Here is a 22,869-nt window from a genome sequence, read left to right on the forward strand (position 1 = left end):
GATGCATTTAACTCCAGTGCACCTTCAACAAGATTGGAGTTTAATAGACCTATCTTGATAAATTGACCCCGTAGTCTGTGGGTCTACTGAAGATAGCCAAGCACTGTGCTCAGACATCGCTGGCCGTCATCTCATCACTCAACAGAGAATTATAGAATCCTTTTTGTAGCATCGGCGTCTCTGCCCCCTGCTAGGCAGAGACGCCGTCCCTCTCACCTTTCCGCTCCTGGCGCAGCGTCCTCCAGCGCTCCTCTCCCCGCTGCTGCCGGCGCGCGCTCCTTCCCCGGCACTGTGCTTAGGGCGCGCGCGCGCTCCCCCTCTCTTGAAGGGACCGCGAGCGCCGTCCTAAGGAGTCCCCGGCCAATAGCCGGAGGACCTCCCATATGTAAGGCACCTCCTCCAAAATGGAGGTACCCGAGCAAAGTTGTTGCACAGAATACTTACCTCTGCTTCAGCCCTCAGGTCCCGTTGCCAGCCTGACTACCGGTCCTGTCTGCCAGCTTCTCTTCCCTCCTGCCCGACAGTCTGCCTCCGGTCTTCCGCCAGTCTGTCTATGGGCAAGTCCACCTTCGTTCCAGGAAGCACCTGCCAGTTACCTGCCTGCTACCTATCGTGCCTGCTAAACCCGCTCACCTGGGAGTGCACGTCTGCTACCCGCCTGTTACCTGCTAGCCTACCTGGAGGCTCTGCCATCACATGCCGTGACCACCTGCCTGTCAGCCTAGAGACTACAGCCTGCTTGCCGTCACTTGCCGTGACCACCTGCTAGCCTACCTGGAGGCTCTGCCGTCACATGCCGTGACCACCTGCCTGTCAGCCTAGAGACTACAGCCTGCTTGCCGTCACTTGCCGTGACCACCTGCTAGCCTACCTGGAGGCTCTGCCGTCACATGCCGTGACCACCTGCCTGTCAGCCTAGAGACTACAGCCTGCTTGCCGTCACTTGCCGTGAACACCTGCTAGCCTACCTGGAGGCTCTGCCGTCACATGCCGTGACCACCTGCCTGTCAGCCTAGAGACTACAGCCTGCTTGCCGTCACTTGCCGTGACCACCTGCTAGCCTACCTGGAGGCTCTGCCGTCACATGCCGTGACCACATGCCTGTCAGCCTAGAGACTACAGCCTGCTTGCCGTCACTTACCGTGACCACCTGCTAGCCTACCTGGAGGCTCCCGCTGTCTCTTGCCGTGACCATCTACCCGCTTGCCAAGAGACTTCTTCCGTCACGTACCGTGACCACCCGTCAGCTAACCCAGAGACTGCTGCCTACCTGTTGTGTCCATCCGCTATACCGGTCAGTCCCTGCTGTCTGACCTGTGGGAGCCACCTGCTCTCTTACAAGGTCGTCCCCAGAGTAGCACCTGGTCCCTCTGCTCGGTCCCTCCCTGGTTACGGTGTCGTTTGCCACCGTCCGACCAGGGTCGGTCCAGGTTGATACTTAGTTACGCCCCTCTGGGTCCCTCCTTGCACCGCGGCACAGAGCTTCCACCACCCGGACCCGTAACAGTTTGCTCGGGCCATGGAACCCGGTGGCACCCAAGCTCCCTCGCTCTCTGACCTATTCCACGAAGTCTCCCGTCAGAGATCCCAACAGGAATCCATCCTGAACCACCTGCGTAATGCCTGGACACACTGACTGCTCCACCAAGACCTGCCTCCAGTCGCACGACTCACGCCCAGGCAGCGCCGCTGCCCATCAATACCATGGTACCCGGCCCTGGCCCCCGGCTTTCTGCACCGCGTCGTTTTGGTGGAGACCCCGCCGTGGCTCGAGGCTTCATTAACCAGTTCACCCTGCACTTTGAACTCTTGGCACATCATTTTACCTCCGACCGGGCCAAAGTGGCCTTCATCATGTCCCATCTCACTGGAGAAGCACTGGCTTGGCTAAATCCCCTGTGGGAGAGAGGGGATCCCCTGGTATCCAACTTGTCAGCTTTCCTCACTGCTTTCCGGAAAGTCTTCGATGAACCTGAACGAAAGACCTCATCAGCCTCATCTCTGCTACGTCTCCGCCAAGGGAGTCTCACCATGGGCCAATATGCCATACGGTTCCGTACCCTCGCTTCTGAGCTTGCCTGGGATAACGAGACCTTGGTGTTCGTCTTCTGGGAGGGCCTTTCCGGTCGGATTAAAGACGAACTTGCCGGTTGGGACATTCCAACCACCCTGGATGACTTGGTGACACTAGCTACCCGGATTGACATCCTGTTCCAGGAACGTACAAAAGAGACCACCCGTGAGAGGAGCTTTCCCCGCCTTGCTCCTACTTTCCAGAGACCTGTCTCTTCATCTGTCACTTCCCGGGTGCACTCACCCGAGCCCATGCAGATCAACCCGACCAAGATGGTCAAATCTCGCCAAGAGTCACGCCGAGCCGAGGGGACCTGTTTCTATTGTGGCAGTAAGGAGCACCTGATCCGTTCCTGCCCGGAGAAACCGGGAAACTCCGGTGTCTAGGACCGCTCGGAGAGGTCGTCCTAGACAAAAGTAAGCCCTCTCCATCCCTGACTCTGTCTGTCTCTATCTCCTGGGGAGAGAACCGTCACTGTGAACTCGCTCAGCTAGATTCTGGAGCTGCTGGAAATCTCATTTCCCAGTCCCTAGTAGAGAAATACCGCATTCCCACCAAATCTCTGGCTGAACCATTGTCTGTCGCCTCCATGGATGGAAGACTCCTACTGGTGACCATCCTGCTTGTCACGGAACCCATAACCCTGCAGGTGGGAATGCTGCACTCTGAAAAGATCTTCTTCCATGTGCTACCAGGACTCTCTCACTCCCTATTGCTAGGCCTTCCTTGGCTCCAGGCGCATGAACCCGTGTGGAACTGGCAATCCAGTGAAGTACTCCGGTGGGGTCCGGACTGCCATAGGACCTGCCAGGTTCCGGTTTGCCCGGTTCGTCCACTACCCACTCCAGCTAATTTACCCGGTCTTCTGGCTCCTTACTGGCCCTATGCAGACGTCTTCGGTAAAAAGGAAGCAGAGACATTACCACCTCATAGGCCATATGATTGCCCGATTGACTTGGTACCTGGCGCCACTCCACCCCATGGGCGTATTTATCCGTTGTCTGCGGCCGAAACCCGGGCCATGTCAGAGTACATAGAGGAGAATCTAGCTAGGGGGTTCATCCGGAAGTCTACCGCCCCGGCTGGAGCCGGATTCTTCTTTGTCAAAAAAAAGGATGGCTCGCTACGCCCCTGTATTGACTATAGAGGACTCAATCAGATCACCGTTAAAAATAAATACCCCCTGCCGCTCATCTCCGAGTTGTTTGATCGCCTTAAAGGCGCCAGGATCTTTTCCAAGCTGGATCTACGTGGAGCGTATAACCTGGTCCGTATCCGTCAAGGAGACGAGTGGAAGACGGCATTTAATACCCAGGACGGACACTATGAGTACCGTGTGATGCCCTTCGGTCTATGCAATGCTCCCGCCGTCTTCCAAGAACTGGTCAATGACATCTTCCGTGACCTTCTTTACTCCTGCGTGGTGGTATACCTGGACGATATCTTGGTCTTCTCTCCGGATCTCCCCACACACCGGAGGGATGTTCGTCAGGTCCTGCTTAGACTCAGGCAGAACCACCTCTATGCTAAATACGAGAAGTGCCTTTTCGAGCAGACCTCTCTTCCATTCCTGGGCTATGTTATCTCCCAGACAGGCTTGCGAATGGATCCCGAGAAGCTCTCTGCTGTCCTAAAGTGGTCCCGTCCGGAGGGGTTGAAGGCGATACAGCGATTCCTGGGCTTCACCAATTACTATCATCTCTTCATTCCACACTTCTTGTCCCGGACTGCTCCCATATCTGCGCTCACCCGCAAGGGGGCAAATCCCAAGGTATGGTCGCTCGAAGCCGAGGAGGCCTTCCTTTCCTTAAAGAAAGCCTTCTCCTCTGCCCCAGTTCTGCACCGTCCAGACTGCAATAAACAATTCTACCTGGAGGTTGATGCCTCCTCTTCCGGAGTCGGAGCAGTACTTACCCAAAAATCTTCTTCCGGCAGAATGGTAACCTGCGGCTTCTTCTCCAAAATCTTCTCCTCTTCTGAGCACAACTACTCCGTAGGAGACCGAGAATTGCTAGCCGTCAAATTGGCACTGGAGGAGTGGTGCTACTTGCTTGAAGGGGCTCTTTACCCAGTGATCATTTACACAGATCACAAAAATCTGGCATATCTCCAAAATGCCCAGACACTTAATCTGCGTCAGGCCCTGTGGTCTTTGTTTTTTGCCCGCTTCTACTTCATGCTGCATTTCCGCCCGGCGGACAAGAATCTCAAAGCTGATGCTTTGTCCCGATCCTTACTGTCCTCCGATCAAGAGGAGGAGCCTATGCACATCATCGACCCCTCCAAGGTGATGAATGTGGCCCCCTTGGATTTGACTCGTCTTCCACCCGGCAAGACGTTTGTAGCAGTTCCAGACCGTGAGAAGGTTCTTCGCTGGGGTCATTCTTCTAAACTAGCTGGCCATACTGGCCAAAAGAAGACCTTCCTGCTCATTACCCGGCATTACTGGTGGCCTACCCTGCGTAAGGATGTGGTAGACTTCGTCTCTGCCTGTTTATCTTGTGCCCGCAACAAAGTTCCCAGACACTTACCAGCCGGTCATCTCCTGCCGCTTCCCGTACCTGTTGCCCCGTGGCAACACATCGCTTTGGACTTCATTACCGATCTCCCTGTTTCTGCCGGGTGTACAGTCATTTGGGTGGTCGCGGACCGCTTTTCTAAAATGGCCCACTTCATTCCCCTGCCTGGTCTCCCGTCTGCATCTGAGCTGGCTAAAGACTTTATCCGCCATATCTTCCGTCTCCATGGCCACCAAGAGGGTAAGAGGAAAGACCTTTTTTTCTGGTAGATTGGAAGGGGTTTGGTCCTGAGGAGAGAACTTGGGAACCCAGGGAGAACATCAACGCCCCGCTTCTCCTTGAAAAATTTCTTTCAGGCCTAAAAAAGAGGGGGCCTAAAGGGGGGGGTACTGTAGCATCGGGGTCTCTGCCCCCTGCAAGGCAGAGACGCCGTCCCTCTCACCTTCCCGCACCTGGCGCAGCATCCTCCAGCGCTCCTCTCCCCTCTGCTGCCGGCGCGCACTCCTTCCCCGGCACCGTGCTTAGGGCGCGCGCGCGCGCGCTCCCCCTCTCTTAAAGGGACCGCGCGCGCCGTCCTAAGGAGTCCCCGGCCAATAGCCGGAGGACCTCCCATATATAAGGCACCTGCTCCAAAATGGAGGTGCTCGAGCAAAGTTGTTGCACAGAATACTTACCTCTGCTTCAGCCCTCAGGTCCCGTTGCCAGCCTGACTACCGGTCCTGTCTGCCAGCTTCTCTTCCCTCCTGCCCGACAGTCTGCCTCCGGTCTTCCGCCAGTCTGTCTATGGGCAAGTCCACCTTCGTTCCAGGAAGCACCTGCCAGTTACCTGCCTGCTACCTGTCGTGCCTGCTAAACCCGCTCACCTGGGAGTGCACGTCTGCTACCCGTCTGTTACCTGCTAGCCTACCTGGAGGCTCTGTCGTCACATGCCGTGACCACCTGCCTGTCAGCCTAGAGACTACAGCCTGCTTGCCGTCACTTGCCGTGACCACCTGCTAGCCTACCTGGAGGCTCTGCCGTCACATGCCGTGACCACCTGCCTGTCAGCCTAGAGACTACAGCCTGCTTGCCGTCACTTACCGTGACCACCTGCTAGCCTACCTGGAGGCTCCCGCTGTCACTTGCCGTGACCACCTACCCGCTTGCCAAGAGACTTCTTCCGTCACGTACCGTGACCACCCGTCAGCTAACCCAGAGACTGCTGCCTACCTGTTGTGTCCATCCGCTATACCGGTCAGTCCCTGCTGTCTGACCTGTGGGAGCCACCTGCTCTCTTACAAGGTCGTCCCCAGAGTAGCACCTGGTCCCTCTGCTCGGTCCCTCCCTGGTTACGATGTCGTTTGCTGCCGCCCGACCAGGGTCGGTCCGGGTTGATACTTAGTTACGCCCCTCTGGGTCCCTCCTAGCACCGCGGCACAGAGGTTCCACCACCCGGACCCGTAACACTTTTCCTTAGATTGGTGAGACTCCCATATCAGAAAAACCCTTTAATTGATCTCTATTGAAATGCTCACGAAAAAAATCTGCAAGTAGAATTAATATGTGCCATTAAATGATAAGGTGGCTAATCATTGCATATTCTTGGCCCATGCACAGCAGAAATCTGAGTGTCAACCTCTAATTTCTACTATGGATCTTCTTAAAAAATACAGATTTAATCTTGTTGTTTGAACACTCCCTTCACATCTAAATGTATAATACAGATAATCCCTTTAGGGCCCCTTTGTTTTATGTCAATTGAAGAAATGACTTAGACAAATAATCTTTTTGCTCAGTTTGTATTATTATAAAGGTTATTCTGGTTTAGTTCTGCAGCTTTTCCTTCTCTCCAGCTCCTCCTCCTCTCCAGCTCTTTCTTCTCCCCAGCTCTTCCTCTTCTCTAGCTCTTTCTCCCCAGCCCTTCCTCCTCTCCAGCTCTTTCTCCTTTCCAGCTAATCCCTTCTCTCCAACTCTTCTTCTCCAGCTCTTTCTCCTTTCCAGCTAATCCCTTCTCTCCAACTCTTCTTCTCCAGCTCTTTCTCCTCCTCAGCTCTTTCTCCTTTCCACCTAATCCTTCTCTTCAGCTTTTCCTCTTCTCCATCTTTTTATCCTCTCCAGCTGTAACTCCTTTCCAGCACTTTCTCCTCTCTAGCTAATACTTTTCTCCAGCTCTTCCTCTTCTCCAGCTGTTTCTCCTCTGCAGCTTTCTTCACTCCAGCTGTTTCTCCTCTCCAGCTGTTCCTTCTCCCCAGCTCTTCCTCCACTCCAGCTCTTTCTTATTTTCAGTTAATCCGTCTCTCTGGCTCTTCCTCTTTCCCAGCTCTTTTTTCCTCTCCAGGTCTTTTTTCCTCTCCAGGTCTTTCTTCCTCTCCAGATCTTCCTCTTCTCCAGCTCTTTTTCCTCTCCAACCATCTCTTTCTTCTTTCCACATCATCCTTCTCTTTAGCTTTTCCTCTTCTCCTTCTTTCCCCTCTTCAGCTGCTTGTCTTCTCCAGCTGTTTCTCCTCTTCAGCACTTTCTACTCTCCAGCTTTCTCCTTTCCACCTAATTCTTCTCTTCAGATTTTTCCTCTTCTCCAGCTTTGTCCTTTCCAGCTCTTTCTCCTCTCCAGCTCTTTCTCCTCTCCAGCACTTTCTCCTTTCCACCTAATCATTCTCTTCAGATTTTCCTCTTCTCCATCTCTTCCTTCTCTCCAGCTCTTTCTCCATTCAAGCTCTTTCTCTTCTCCAGCACTTTCTCCTTTCCAGCTCTTTCTCCTCTCCAGCACTTTCGCCTCTCCAGCACTTTCTCCTCTCCAGCACTTTCTCCTCTCCGGCACTTTCTCTTCTCCAGCACTTTCTCTTCTCCAGCACTTTCTCTTCTCCAGCACTTTCTCCTTTCCACCTAATTCTTCTCTTCAAATTTTCCTCTTGTCCATCCTTTTCTTCTCTCCAGCTTTTTCTCATTTCCAGCTCTTTCTCTTCTCCAACTCTTTCTTCTCTTCAGCTGTTTCTCCTCTCCAGCTCTTGCTTTTCTCCATATGGCGCTGTGTACCTGCACACTTGTGTGGTCTTTATTTGGTTTAGTATTTCACCTATGATACATTGAATCATTCTGATAGATGTGTCAGGCAGTGTAATAATCTCTATCTACAAGAAGCAGTTGTGCAATATTAGTGTCTTTGCACACAGTACAAGATGAGGTTTCAGTTCCTTTCCAGGACAGGGGACAAGTAGTGTTATCTGGGGCACAACGTCGTTTGTAAAGGTTACATTTTGAGTATTTAGGTTACCACTGCATTTACATCTATGTCCTAGATTCTTGATATAAGACTTAGTAGGCGGCGGAAAGAGATGAGCAGATAAAGGGGCTTTGACGACGCAGCTGGCATTTCTCCACTAGATCGCACAGGGTAAGGTAGGTCTGATAGATACTGCTGCTTTTTAGGCTTTACATATGTTTAGATACCTTCTATGATGTCTACAAGACTCGTCAGAAACTGTCTTATGTCTGGACCTCCACCCCAATCTAAGATAATGAAGCCCCCTGATTACCACTATCTGTGCCTTCTTCCTTGGGAGTTGTGTTAACAGGTAACCTATTGAGATCAATGACCCTAATTACAAAATGAAGGTTCGTAGAAATGTCGCAGAGGCCTTCAATCCTCAGGGGCTCAGATCATGATCCCCTACTCATCAGAGGAATAATGTGGACAAGATGTAAAATTGTCAATAATCCGAAACCTCCCATTTATAATGATGGAATCTTTTCATGTTTCAAACGGTCATGAAAAAAAAAAAAGGATGGCAATGTGCGACTTCTACCTCTGCACCTTCGCTACTTATGAGACTATATCTCTCAAGGTTTTTAACCTTGATTTTCTCGATTAAAAAACGTTCCTGGGATTTTATTATATTCTTTATAATATATAATGTATATGCCAAGCCGGGGTGCTTATCTCTATTTTTTGTGATCTTTCCACTTAGAGATAAACTGCTGCACTTTTCTAAAATTGTTCAAAAATGCAAAATCATACTGCAAAAATTACCAAAAAAGAAACTCCAAAAATACATATACAGATAATCGCATGTGGTTGTGAAAACAAAGCTAAAAGTCAATCCAAAATCAAATGTGTGTGAATTAAGCATTATATAAAAAAAAAACCTCCAATTTGTCTTGGCATATTTTTCCGGGTCTAGAGTTTTCTAGTTTTTTTTCCAAAAGACTCAGCCCTAAATACATAATAAGGAGCCTCCATTAAAGCTTTCTTGGAGAAAAAAAATTGTGTGATCTGGTACTTAGTTAAGAGAGCATACCCAAAAGAGAAGATACAAGGCGACTCCTGGAACTGGCGAACGAGCATTGGTTTATGTGGCCACTCGTTGAAGAGTCACTTTAAGCGTCTGAGCTTATATGTTTTGTAACAAGGATTGCAATATAATAGAATCCAAGATACAGTAGAGAATGAGCGATTTATGGAATAACATTCTAGCATTTGTCCACCTGAGCAAGCAGATGAGGAATCCTTTCTACATGCAGATCTTGCACCATGGATGCACTTCCAGCCTGATTTGCTTATGGTTTCTACATACGGTTTCTCATGAGTGGCACCTCAGAACGGCACATTGGATCTCTCTAAAAAAAAAAAGGTCTGCATATTGTCATTATCATTTAGAATACAATGGAGAAATAAACCAAGAAAACAGTTGCAATAGTGTACACCCCCTGTAAATTACATGGAACCTTGTTCCACCCATGGTTTTTTATAGGAAATCTTTATATGTTGTGAAATGACAACTTGTGATTTTACTGCAGGCTTTTGCAAGGGTCTGCAGTGTCGCCTTTATGTCCAATAGGTGGCAGCAAAATTAAAAAGTGCAATGTTTAATATTTATAATTTTTCATGAATAGATATGACAAAATAAAAAAAAAATCAAAACTCCAAACACGACCTGTGGCCAAGAGTGGTCCTGATTTGGAATAAGGTTTGATTGGCCATGATTGGTGAGCAACATTCTTAATGGCCAGGTAAACTCAGTATAAGGCCACGGCCCCACTATCAGTATTCGGTCAGTATTTTGTCCCAGGAGTGGGTGATAAATGCAGAATTGGTGACTTGTTTCTATTATACCTTTTCTCTGATTGTTCCTCACCTGGTTTTGGCTCCCACTCCTGAGAAAAAATACTGACCAAATACTGACCAAATACTGATAGTGGGGCCGTGGCCTTAAGGAAATACTATCTGTGCGGCGTTTCCCAGGCACATACAAAGAATCACCAGATAGTCTCAAAATTGATGATGGACCAACCATTGGCTGATAGACTTGGTTGATGGGGGGCAGGTGGGTCTTGGCGCATGGAGTTTTGAGTTGCAATTGGGAGCATTGGGAGTTTGACTGCTGGGACCCTCTGAATGGGATTCTGCCAGGGGCGATACTACAATAGGTGCAAGGGTTGCAATCACACCCGGGTCCTGGAGCCTGGGGAGCCCAAAAAGTTCCTTTGGCCTATATAAAAATACCAATCCTATTAAAAATTTGCAATAAATAGGGGCCTGTTGGAGCTTTTGCATTAGTTTCAAGCTACACCCCTGGACTCTGCATCACCTTCATGCATGGAGCTGAGGTGCACATGCTCCATCTCTGCTCCATCATTGTCTATGAGACTGCCAGAAGTAGTCAAGCATTGTACTCTGCTTTCTTCAGCAGTCCCATAGACAGGGAATGGTGCAGAGATTGCACCACTGCTTCATTCATGATGGGACTGCAGAATCCCATTTATGGGATCGTTTGGGGTTCAATAAGATAGAGGATAACTTATTATTTAGGGAATAACCCTTAAATTATAGGGGAAGGGGACATACAATGTGTTCTCCTTAACGCCTTAAAAAAAATTTTGGTTTAGAGACCACAGGAATAGTGTGGGGATTCCTGTTTATAGGAATCTTATGTGTGAAAGACACCAAAAACATCACATTCTTAATTCAGGGGGGAATGAGAGGTTTGGGGGAAGCGACTAGCAGCCATCTGTGGTCGCTGTTTACTGCTCCATCTTCCTGACAGGGGTTGGTGTTAATATTAGCAGGAAGGTAGCAGGAAAGTCAATTGTGCTTAGAATATGCCTAGAAAAGCAGCTTTTTAGGGTCCGACCTTAGTCCAATACTAAACCCACCCCAGTGAAGGGTAGGGAACAGTTTGTGAGGGATGGCAGATGCCTGGATAAGATAGGACATGACCGTGTACGGCCAACCCGGGTTCCATAGTTCCGTAAGACCCCTCCCCATCTTACCGACCTCAAGTACCTTAACAAATAAAAACACTGCACCTGTAGTTTCTTTGGATAAATTTGGGCACAGCGGCCACTTTATTAACAAACAACATTAACATATAAACATTATTCAAATAAATAAGAAGGGAGGGTTCTTGGAGTTAAAAATTAGATCTGGCATAACTAAACCGAAATCGAACCACCGTATTACCCTCAGCCGTCCATCACCAGCTCAAGGGCACCAAAAGCTCCCAGGGTAAAACCCCGTCCAGAGCCCCAAAAACCAAATGCCAGATCACCCCGGTTAATCAAGCCACTGCCTGTAAATTTCCAATAACTTTTCCACCGACACTTCTGTGCCAACTCCAAGAACCCCACCCCCCGCCACAAACGAACAGCCCTGACCACCTCAGGCTCGTGAGCGCCCCAACACTGCCAAAGCCCTCTCAATCCCCTCCTGTATAGATAATGCCCATAAAACAATCCCAATATCGTTCAGGTGCACACCATCCTTTGCCCAAAAATCACCAACCCCTGCCTCAAGATCAAGATGCCGAACACTTACACCCCCATTTCTACCAACAAAAGCTGCTATGGCTCTATTCAACTTTACTCGTGCCCTATTAATGCCCTTCACTGATCTGGCCTCCCTCCAATTTTTTCTCGACACAATGTCAGACCAAACCGTCAACCCAGGAAAAGATGTCCATAACCTTAAAAAATCAATTCGAATATCCCTCATCAATTCCCTAACCGGCCGAACCCCCAAATCATTCCCCCCCATATGCACCACCAAAATGTCCGGCGCCCGGTCCAAACGAGCCGCCTTATGGAATTCAGGCAGCACCCTTCTCCATACCATCCCTCTAAAACCCAGCCACCGGACCACCACTTGCTCTCTGCTAAAACCCAGTTGCCTACCGTTTGGCCTCACATCCGCCCGCAGCGCCCCCCAATGAACGAAAGAGTGTCCAAGAATCCAGACTAATAACGGGACGTCACCTGCAATAAGACAACCAAAATGGGGTATTCACTTCTGGACAAAATAAAAACCACCATTCCGCATACCTAATGCCGTACATAGGACAGATAACGATCTGAACTCCACCTCCCGATGCGTTTTATCACATCCTTTCCTAAGCCCAAACCGTCCGCTTCTGACGCCGCACCGATTCTGAAAGAATGCGACCCGTACACCTCAGGACTAAGGCCCAACTCCCGGATCCCTTTTTTAAATACTGCAATAAATTGAAAACGTGACAAAAACTCTCCGTTTTTATGACACAATAATGGGCCCTTACGTCCCGACCAAACCTGCCAGTAAGCAATTAAACATCTCTTAGGACAAATAAAAGATCCATTAACCTCCCCCAATACCACTCGCTTGCCTCTGCCCAATTGATCCATCTTCCCCCTCCTAATCCAAAATTCGATGCCCCCTTTGCGACCGCTCACATCCTCAGCAAACAAACCCCCAACCTTATTCCTACTTGGTGCCACCAACTCACCTAATCTTAGTGCGCCAAAGAACGCCAATGAAAAAGCCAATCTAAACAGTGTGGCTTCAAAAACCTAACAACAGATCTTATCCAACACTAAACCCAACCGCTCTAAAATACTAAAAGTCACTGGTCTTCGTTTAACTAACACTTTACTTCCTCTCCTAAAGCCCCTAAGCGCTTGCTTCACTAAAAACGATTTTATAACATCTTTTAACCCCTGTAATCTAAAACCGAATGCCAATCCTGCAACAAATTTACTAACTTTTGACACAGACCATCCAATCTCTGCTGCCCTTCCCACAAGAAACAACACCGCCATCTCTCTATCTCCTTCACTTTCCACCACACCCCACTCCAGAATCCAACTTTGCCATACTCACCACGATGCCTCGTATGATGTCCAGGTCTGCCTCGTAATGGACTCCCTTATTAACCGTCCGGCTCCTCCATAACCAGTTGCCACAAATGCGAAGGGCATTCTTGACCCACGTCCCCTGCCTCTGGTGCTAGCGCCCGAAAACGGTCCCACTGAAAACGAGATAAGGCATCTGCTATAGAATTTTGTACACCTGGAACATGGACTGCTGTAATCCAAGCGTTCAAATTGAGACAACAAAGAACTAGTTCCCTCAACAGCCTAATCACCGGAGGAGACGAGGCCGACAAGCTGTTGATGACAGACACCGCTCCCATGTTATCGCAATGAAACCGAATTCTCCTGTTGGCAAAACACTCCCCCCAAATAGTAACCGCAACAACAATAGGGAACAATTCCAAAAACGCCAGGTTCCTCGTAAGTCCCCTCTCCGTCCACCCAATCGGCCATGCCCCAACACTCCACCGCCCTTTCCAGTAGGCCCCGTATCCAGCACCTCCTGCAGCATCTGTAAAAATCTCACAATCAAAACTGCTTACAAACTCCTGCTGGATTAACGACCTGCCATTATAGCTTTCCAAAAACAACTTCCAAACCCTCAGGTCCTCCTTGTGTTCCTTATTTAGGCGGATAAAATGATGAGCCGCACGCACTCCTGCTATGGCGCCTGACATCCTGCGACAAAATATTCTGCCCATTGGCATAATCCTGCATGCAAAATTTAAGCGCCCCAACAGCGATTGTAGCTCCCTCAGGGTCACCTTGCGCAACCTCCCGACTCTATCGACCTCCTGCTTGAGCAGACACAATTTATCTTCAGGTAACCGGCACTCCATCCTTTCTGTATCAATAACAATGCCCAAAAAACTTAGGATTGTGCAAGGGCCTTCCGTCTTTTCTTTTGCCAATGGTACGCCAAAATGCTCCGCTACCCACACCATAGTACCTAACAAATTCCTACACAATAACGATTGCGGAGGGCCTATAAACAAAAAATCATCCAAATAATGAATGACTGAATTAACTGATGCCAGGTCCTTCACCACCCATTCCAAAAAGGTACTAAACGTTTCAAACAAAGAACACGAAATTGCACAACCCATTGGCAAACACCTATCCATGTAATATGCCCCATTCCAAAAACAACCTAACAACGGGATGCTATCCGGGTGAACTGGCAGCAACCGAAAAGCAGACTCGATATCCGTCTTGGCTAGCAACGATCCTGACCCATATCGCCGTACCCATCGCACCACCGCATCAAATGATGTATATTCAACTGAACATAATTCCTGTGCAATGCCATCATTCACCGAGAGCCCCTTCGGGTACGACAAATGCTGAATCAAACGAAACTTATTCAGCTCTTTTTTGGGCACAACCCCCAACGGCGAAATAATCACCCTGCTGCTAGGTAATACCCGAAACGGTCCCGCCATCCTGCCCAATTCCACCTCCTTAGCCAACTTCACGCTAACCACATCCGGATGAAGGGAAGCCGACGTCAAATTTTTTACTGAAAAGGGGGACCTCGTGCTCAGGAGGAGGGATTCTAAAACCTTCCAAAAACCCATCCGAAATGACCTTAGCCTTCAACTGATCCGGATACCTACTTAGAAAGGGGGCCATCGCGTGCACCCTCACCGGAGTCAACCCTTTGACCGGTACCCACTGTCGGCTTTCCCTTACCCTTCTTAAAGCATTTTGATGCTCCGTGTGAGCTTCCATTACAATGGGAGCACACGTGTTTGAATTTACAGGAGCTCCCGTACTTGCATTGGCCGTCATTAAATTGCCAGCAAGTTCCCACTTCCTTCTTAGTGCTTTGTGCCCCCTGGAAACTTCCCCCGTGTCCTGCTGATTGGTTACCACTACTGCTGCTCCCGTGAAAGGACTGCCCATACCTCACTGGGGCCATAACCTTCAGCCACAAACCAATGTCCTTTTGATCCCATCTGATCTCAGGGCGGACTGCCTTCCTCTGCCGAAATTGCTCGTCATATCGTAACCACGCCTGACCCCCGTAAATCCTATGAGCCTCCCCAATAGCATCAAGGTAGCAAAACAAACCCGAACAATTATCAGGAGCTTTTTCTCCAATAACGCTAGCCATTATTGCAAAAGCTTGTAACCAATTGACAAACGTCTGTGGAATCAACCTCCACCTACGCTTCTCCTCCTCCACTTTTTTACGGTCTTCCTTTTTTCCCTTATCCAGGTTAAACTTTTCCAACGGAAGAAGGGAAAAAATTTCGACATATTCGTCCCGCCAAATTTTTTCTTTAACCTCTTTTTTTAAATGCGCCCCCAACGGCCCCTCAAAGCACACATATACCTCCCCTTTCGGCCTATCATCCAGTTTTATAGTATCCGCATTTTCCTTTTCTGTCTGCACACAAACCGATACCCCAGAAGGTGTCCCAGCTGTACACCCCGCCGACCTGGCCGACTCGCTCCCCACCTGCAACAACGCCGGTTGACTAGGTAGCCAAGCCCCCGCCGGTGACAACCACCTTTGAATGGCTCCCCCGCCGTCTATTCTCGCCAAAATGCGCGACATGCTAACCAACAAATCCCTAAACCCGCTTACATCTGACCCACTACCTCCCCTAACATTTTCCCTGCTGGGCCCAGACACCTGCCTATCACCTACCCCATCCGCTACAGACCCCGTGGGCGACAAACCATACATAGACGCATACTCACGAAGCTGCGCAGGTGCTGTGTCCCCGCCAGCCGTACTCCCCGAGTCCTGATGAGTCCTTGGTTCGTCTTGTTCTTCTCCATAATCCAGTCCGACCGACCCCTGCTGCTCAAGGCCCGCGCCCCTGGCCTCCTCGTCACCAGGGGGGACCCGAGCCCGTGCCGACCTCCCCGCCGTTCGTCCTCCAGTCCTCACCGCCGACCGTGCACATCCGCGATTTTTAGACCCGGACTCACCAGCCCGATCCTTGTTGGTCCGTGGATAACTGCCAGGCAACTCCGTGCTGCTGCCCGCCGCTCCATCCCTCTGCCTGGAGAAACTTGAGCCAGGCAGCAGGTCCTGGAATTGTTGCTGCCTGCCCGTGTAGCTCCGCTGCTGTCTGTGCCCTCTGGTCTGTCTGGCAGGCACCCCGACAGGAACGTCTCCAGGTGTGCCTGCCGCGCTGGTGTTCCCTCCGTTCCCCACTGCAGGATTGCCGCCCTTTTTTCTTTTGAATAACCGGCGTCTTGAATCGCTGCTGGATCTTGGAGCGGGGGGCGTGTCCCTGCGCCCGCCGCTCATTGGCTGTGCGTCCCTTTTATCTGTCTCCGGGGCCGGAAGTGACGTAGTCCCCATTTCCGGTGAGGCCCCGCCCCCCGGATGACGCGTCTGCGGCCCGGGCCTTGCTTCCGGCGCGGCCTGGGCTCTAGTACTGCGGCGCGCCGACGGGTGAGGCCGCACCACTACGGACCGGGGAACTTCAGTCGCGGACCGCGACCCGATGCAGGGGGAGCCCGCAGACCGGCTGGGCCGATTCCTGCCGCGGCGGGCACGCCGGCAGGGGATTCCGCCGGCATGCTTCCCGGACACAGGGTCCCCTGAGGGGCTCCGTAGCCTGCGCCTGCTGCCCGTACCAACGATCTCCAGGGAAAGCCTCTCGGGGGGCCGCGTCCTCCTGGCAATTCTTCCCAAACCTGACGGGGATTCTTCCTCTCCGTCATTCCCCAGAAGTCCGGCCAGCTGGGCCTCAAGCCACCCTCCTTGCCTGGATCTGGCAGTCTCCCTCAGCCTGGCGATAAGGGACTCCACGGACTCCATAATAGCGAGAAGAGTGTCCAAGCAATTAGAAAGGTAAAAATAATTTTTTTTTTTTTTTTTTTGATCAGTGCTCCAGAACTTCTCTCAATGACTTCTTCCCTGGACTGCCCGTTTTCCCGCACTTTTCCCTATTATACCCCCCCCCCCCTTTACCCCAACCCCCCATCCAAATGCCAGCCCCTCCAAGCCTATACCCAATCCCGACCATTTGGATTTAAAAATTGCACCCTCCTGGCCAATCCCGGTCATGTGGGGCTTCCTTCTAGGTTCCCATGCCTCCAGCCCCCTTCTAGAAGTATAATGTACAAAAAGCCCAGAGAACAATGTTGTAAGTAGCAACAGATACAAAGTACGAAGGTAGAAGTATTTGCCCCCCTAGTCCTGAAGCCCCATAGTTATTGGAGGTAGATCCGGAGGGGTCGACTCGAGACACATTTTTTAGAATCTCAAGAACAGGGGTGGATGTGCTGTAACATTATAAGACAAGTATTGAAAAGAAAAGCTTCAATGAGTAATACAAAAATGCAACAATGTAACATATTTTATACTGTTACTTTTTCACCGGGATTGTTAGAAGCATCTTATCTGCTCATCATAAACATTCTGCACTTTTATATCAAACCTACAATCTCTTACTGAAATAGATCGCACAGGAAATGGAAATATACAAGTGTATATCACCTGGTATCAATGCGGATTCATATTGCTGTTAGATTAATATTCAGTGTTGATTTTTTTTTTAATATATATATATTTGTAGTGAGCGGTGCTCCAGGGTTTTTTAATTTGATAATAAAATTCTCATTATCTGCAGGCGGAGCTTACTGCATACTATAATATTGAGTTTAATGTATATACAGTAAATAGAGGAAATGTAGAGTAAATATCAATATTCTCCTAAAATTCTCGGCATTATCCTACGTTTTAGATCTGTATTATCATCTGTGCAGATTTCAGAAATCTCAGTATTACCAGTTGGCTCAATGTCTGCAAAGTCTGAGCTGTTGTTGCTGCAGCAGGTATTGTATAATAATCTGAAGGAGGTGAAAGGTTGAATTCACATTATTGCTGCTCATTTGTTAATAATGTGTTTGTTGACTGTTTCGAATGACAACCAGGAGAATAATGAGTGCAGCTCTGTAGAATAAGATGCAACAAAGCATCAGTACAGGATAAGTAATGTAATCTATGTACACAGTGACTCCACCAGCAGAATAGTGAGTGCAGCTCTGGAGTATAATACAGGATGTAACTCAGGAGCAGTACAGGATCAGTAATGTAATGTATGTACACAGTGACTGCACCAGCAGAATAGTGAGTGCAGCTCTGGAGTATAATACAGGATGTAACTCAGGAGCAGTACAGGATAAGTAATGTAATGTATGTACACAGTGACTGCACCAGCAGAATAGTGAGTGCAGCTCTGGAGTATAATACAGGATGTAACTCAGGACCAGTACAGGATCAGTAATGTAATGTATGTACACAGTGACTGCACTAGCAGAATAGAGAGTGCAGCTCTGGAGTGTAATACAGGATGTAACTCAGGATCAGTAATGTAATGTATGTACACAGTGACTGCACCAGCAGAATAGTGAGTGCAGCTCTGGAGTATAATACAAGATGTTACTCAGTCAGAATCAGTACAAGATAAGTAATGTAATTGACGCGCCCCCTGGGCCAGTGTTGTTTGGGGGATTACCCGGAGCCGGATCAGATAGGGGGGGGGTTTGTAGTCTCCGAGTGGCGGTGACCCGGTCCGTGCCCAGGGTGTCAAGCTCAGTGTGTGGCAGTCCTTATAGATGTTACTAGATGTTCTTTTATGTCGACTACGCCACCCGTTGAATTGCGGTCAATACGGCCGCCGCTGCAGCAGGGTCCGCTGAGGCTGGTGATGTGTGTGCAGCTCAGGTAGTATAACCCCCAGCGGGAGGGGTATAGCCTCAGGGGGTCAGGTGTAGAGGATGGTGGTTGTGGAGGTGCAGTGAGGATGGTAATGAGACTCAGAGTCGGGCTGTGCAGTTCAGGGTCTTTACTTACTGCTGTTATGCTGGTCACTCCGGCCTTGAGTGACCGCCCGAGCCGTGCTGCGTCCACCAGGTCCTGGACTCGGCCAACTCCCAAGTAATTCTGGAGCGTGATCCTGAGCTCCCTTTCTGACGTTCCTTCTCTCTGGCCTTCCCCACCAGGGATCCACCTAAGTCCGGCTCCCTCGGGCCTCTTGTTGGTAAACCCTTGTCTCTGGGTTCCCTGACCCTATTCTTGGTTTGCCTTCCGGGTGGATTTAGTGGGTGGTCGTGGCAGATCCTGCCCACGACCTCCGGTCTCTGGCTAAGGATTAGGGCCCTCCACCAGCTTGGGATCCGGTACCCTTGTGCCAACTCTTCACCCTCTGATCTAATCTTGGGTTCTTGGAGTTCTCTCTTCTCCCCCTCTGGGTCCTTCTTTCTCCTCTCTCTCTCTGGGCCTTGGAGCTGCTCTTCTCCTCTGCTCTCTTCCTCTGACTCACTCTACAAAAGACTGACAGACTGACCAAACCTCTACAAAAGACCCTGTTCTAAGATGGTTCCCACCTTATATACTCCCTCTATGTGTGAGCTCAGGTGACCAGCACCCAATGAGCTCCTAGCACTACCCAGACTGCTCCCCCTATCTGCCCCTACACTACTGGGATGTTCCACCCCCCTCCCACTCCAGCCAGGGACAGACACTGTCGTACCTGCACATTTCTCTAGTGGGAGTACCATTGGTCTGTCCCCCGGAAATGGGATGTGTGTAGTGCATGCAGCCTACTGAGCTCAGTTCCACACTCCATCCTTACCCGGGAGTGGAATACCACACCTCTGGCTTGAGGTGTAATACCCCTGTAGCAGCCGAATCCTCAGGGTGCTACATTCCCCCCTGGTAAATCACAGCACGTCCTCGGGCTGTTAAAGATAAAAACATCCAAAACATACAATTATTTTTCATAAACATCAACATATAAACATATAAAACATCATATATATATCAGCAATAAAACGTTTTCATAAATAACATTCTTGTAAACATTCCTGTCTCTGGTTCCTCCGGTCACGGTGCAACTTGTGACCGGGTAAAGTGCGACAGTCTCTTGAAGAAAAATGGTTTTCCCATAAAACCAGTAGGGGGCGCTTTAGGAAGCGCAACTATATACAAAGGGGATATGGCCGCTCTCAGTCCTCGGCCAGGTATTAGGAACTAGGGACACACGGGCATCAGTTCACACTTTGTCCCAACGGGGAACATATTTTAAATAAGTAACAGTTCTTGGTACCCCGACGGGCAACTTTATACAGTCTCTCTCTACCGTACTTCAACGACGGCGTCCTCCTGCTCTTTCTTGTTGGTTGGTTTCAGTTTCAGACCCGTCCGGGCCCTCTTGCTCCTCCTCACACCGCAGCTCCTCCTCCGTCAGGCGATGCACATGGAGGGCGTAGGGTCCTTTGGCACACTTGTGCCGGGTGAAGGTGACCTCGTCCCCTACATACAGGTCACGACCTCTGTGTCCCTCCGGCAGATGGCTTTCTATGTCTCTGCGGGTCACAAAGACGTCGCCGGGGGTATGATGGTCTCTAATGAAGCCCCACCCATGCTGCATGTTGAATTTTATCACAGTCCCGGTGGAAGGGGGACCATGAGCTGCACGGGGATTCCTCCTGGTCCGGCTCTTCTGCTCCGCGCTCCTTATCTGTGCTTGCTGTTCCCGGACCCGCCTCTCTCTCCGCTCCCTCTCGAAGACTTCGAGCTGCTGCCGGCAGCACTCTGCACGCTCCGCTGCGGCCGCCCGAGTCTCCTGAGTGAACCCCATGAGGTCTCCTCCGGTGGGGTCCCACTCAAACTGTGCCTCCTCTAGCGGGGGCTGGGTCCTCCTGACGGGCTTCGGAACCGGAATCAGGGGTTCATCTAGGGGTCTTTCTTTCCGGAGTCGGGGATGGTGAAACTCCGGTGGCCATATGAAGGGCTGCCCATCCGGGCACGTATGCTGGGCAAATAGATTTTCATCCAGGTGCGGCACTCTAGATGTTGAGGGCGCGTTGATGGTAGCGGCGCCCGGGTTGACCAGGCCTTGCGACCAGGCTTGGGGCACCCTAAAGGCAAAGGGCACCGTAAGAACGGCGGCGCCCTGGGTTACTCGGCCCTGCGACCAGGCCGGTGGCTCCGCGGAGGTAGGGGGCGCTGTTGGAATTGCGGCGCCCGGGGGTACTAGGCCTTGCGACCAGGCTGATGGTATTTCCTGCTTGGCCACGCTCGAGGTCGAGGCGTGTGACGTCACAGGGGTCGCGGCCGCGGTTTCCGGTTGAGGCCTAGTCGGCGGCGGTGACGATGCAGCGACGGGCACGGCAGGGGGAACTTCGGGCTCTGCGACGGGGAGCTGTGGCAGGCACGCGGTTTCCCGGCTCGGGGTAGAGACGTCCCCTTTACCTGCCTCCGTCCGTTCAGCTCCCTTCTCGGCGCCGTCTCCGGCCTTCAGTCCTCCTGCACCATCCTCAGAGGCGGTCTGTCTCCTCGTCTCGGGTGGCGTGCTCCGCTGTCGGGTTTCGATCTGCTGGGCCATCTCTCGGCTCCACTCCGCCAACGTCTCTCGCTGTACCCGGGCCATCCTCCGTGCGAGGCTCTCCAGCGCGGTCTGTGCACACTCCCGGTCTCGGGGGAGCTGTGCCAGGACCTCCACTAAGCCTAGTGGGGTCGTTGCTTGCAGCAGGCTCCTGACCACTGGGTCGGTGCTGTCTGACTCTCCCTCCAGACTTCTTGTCTCCGGGTGCGCTCTCTCCAGACTGCTCCAGGCGACACCCATCTTTGCTCTCTTGTTCTGTCTCCGCGCACATTTAGGGTGGTCCCGGGGCAACTTTGTGATTGTCAGTTCCAGGGGCAGTTCTCTTACGCTGATGGACACTTCCAGCATCACAGTCTCTGTTGGTGGGCGCGGTTTCCGCTTTTGGCGCCATTCTTCGACCTGGCCCACGATGGGAGGTGGCCTTTTGCCACCCTCTGGCACGCCCATAATGGCGTCCGCTCTTCCAAGGCGGGAAATCTTTGGAAATGGCGGGAATCGTCTCCCAGTGGCGGGAAACTCCATGGATGGCGGGAAAAAGCTGCAAATGGCGGACAACCGGCAGGAAACGACCTGTGATGGGGTCCGTTGGCGGGGACCCTCCGGAACCGGCGGGAGACTTCTTTTTGAGGTAACGGTGAACTTTTCTTCAGGCACGCAGTACCCGGTTGTTGCGGGCACGTAATCCTGCCGACTACGCCAAAGTTGACGCGCCCCCTGGGCCAGTGTTGTTTGGGGGATTACCCGGAGCCGGATCAGATAGGGGGGGGGTTTGTAGTCTCCGAGTGGCGGTGACCCGGTCCGTGCCCAGGGTGTCAAGCTCAGTGTGTGGCAGTCCTTATAGATGTTACTAGATGTTCTTTTATGTCGACTACGCCACCCGTTGAATTGCGGTCAATACGGCCGCCGCTGCAGCAGGGTCCGCTGAGGCTGGTGATGTGTGTGCAGCTCAGGTAGTATAACCCCCAACGGGAGGGGTATAGCCTCAGGGGGTCAGGTGTAGAGGATGGTGGTTGTGGAGGTGCAGTGAGGATGGTAATGAGACTCAGAGTCGGGCTGTGCAGTTCAGGGTCTTTACTTACTGCTGTTATGCTGGTCACTCCGGCCTTGAGTGACCGCCCGAGCCGTGCTGCGTCCACCAGGTCCTGGACTCGGCCAACTCCCAAGTAATTCTGGAGCGTGATCCTGAGCTCCCTTTCTGACGTTCCTTCTCTCTGGCCTTCCCCACCAGGGATCCACCTAAGTCCGGCTCCCTCGGGCCTCTTGTTGGTAAACCCTTGTCTCTGGGTTCCCTGACCCTATTCTTGGTTTGCCTTCCGGGTGGATTTAGTGGGTGGTCGTGGCAGATCCTGCCCACGACCTCCGGTCTCTGGCTAAGGATTAGGGCCCTCCACCAGCTTGGGATCCGGTACCCTTGTGCCAACTCTTCACCCGCTGATCTAATCTTGGGTTCTTGGAGTTCTCTCTTCTCCCCCTCTGGGTCCTTCTTTCTCCTCTCTCTCTCTGGGCCTTGGAGCTGCTCTTCTCCTCTGCTCTCTTCCTCTGACTCACTCTACAAAAGACTGACAGACTGACCAAACCTCTACAAAAGACCCTGTTCTAAGATGGTTCCCACCTTATATACTCCCTCTATGTGTGAGCTCAGGTGACCAGCACCCAATGAGCTCCTAGCACTACCCAGACTGCTCCCCCTATCTGCCCCTACACTACTGGGATGTTCCACCCCCCTCCCACTCCAGCCAGGGACAGACACTGTCGTACCTGCACATTTCTCTAGTGGGAGTACCATTGGTCTGTCCCCCGGAAATGGGATGCGTGT

The 22,869-nt window shown here is 51.2% G+C and overlaps 1 protein-coding gene across 6 annotated transcripts in view; it reads left to right on the forward strand.

Moving 5' to 3' along the window:
- The first annotated feature begins 7,764 nt into the window (after positions 1-7,764).
- IL23R (interleukin 23 receptor) overlaps positions 7,765-22,869 on the forward strand; it is a 72,509-nt gene continuing 57,404 nt past the window's right edge. For 3 of the 6 annotated variants that reach the window (XM_073642670.1, XM_073642666.1, XM_073642668.1), the window contains exon 1: positions 7,765-7,968. The gene's annotated coding sequence lies outside the window, so the exon portion shown is untranslated. The remainder of the gene's footprint in view (positions 7,969-22,869) is intronic. The other 3 variants (XM_073642671.1, XM_073642667.1, XM_073642669.1) reach the window with 2 other exon arrangements.

This window comes from Phyllobates terribilis, unplaced genomic scaffold (assembly GCF_046119375.1).
Source record: "Phyllobates terribilis strain yellow unplaced genomic scaffold, ASM4611937v1 Scaffold_8__6_contigs__length_399053987, whole genome shotgun sequence".
Taxonomy (NCBI): Eukaryota; Metazoa; Chordata; class Amphibia; order Anura; family Dendrobatidae; genus Phyllobates; species Phyllobates terribilis.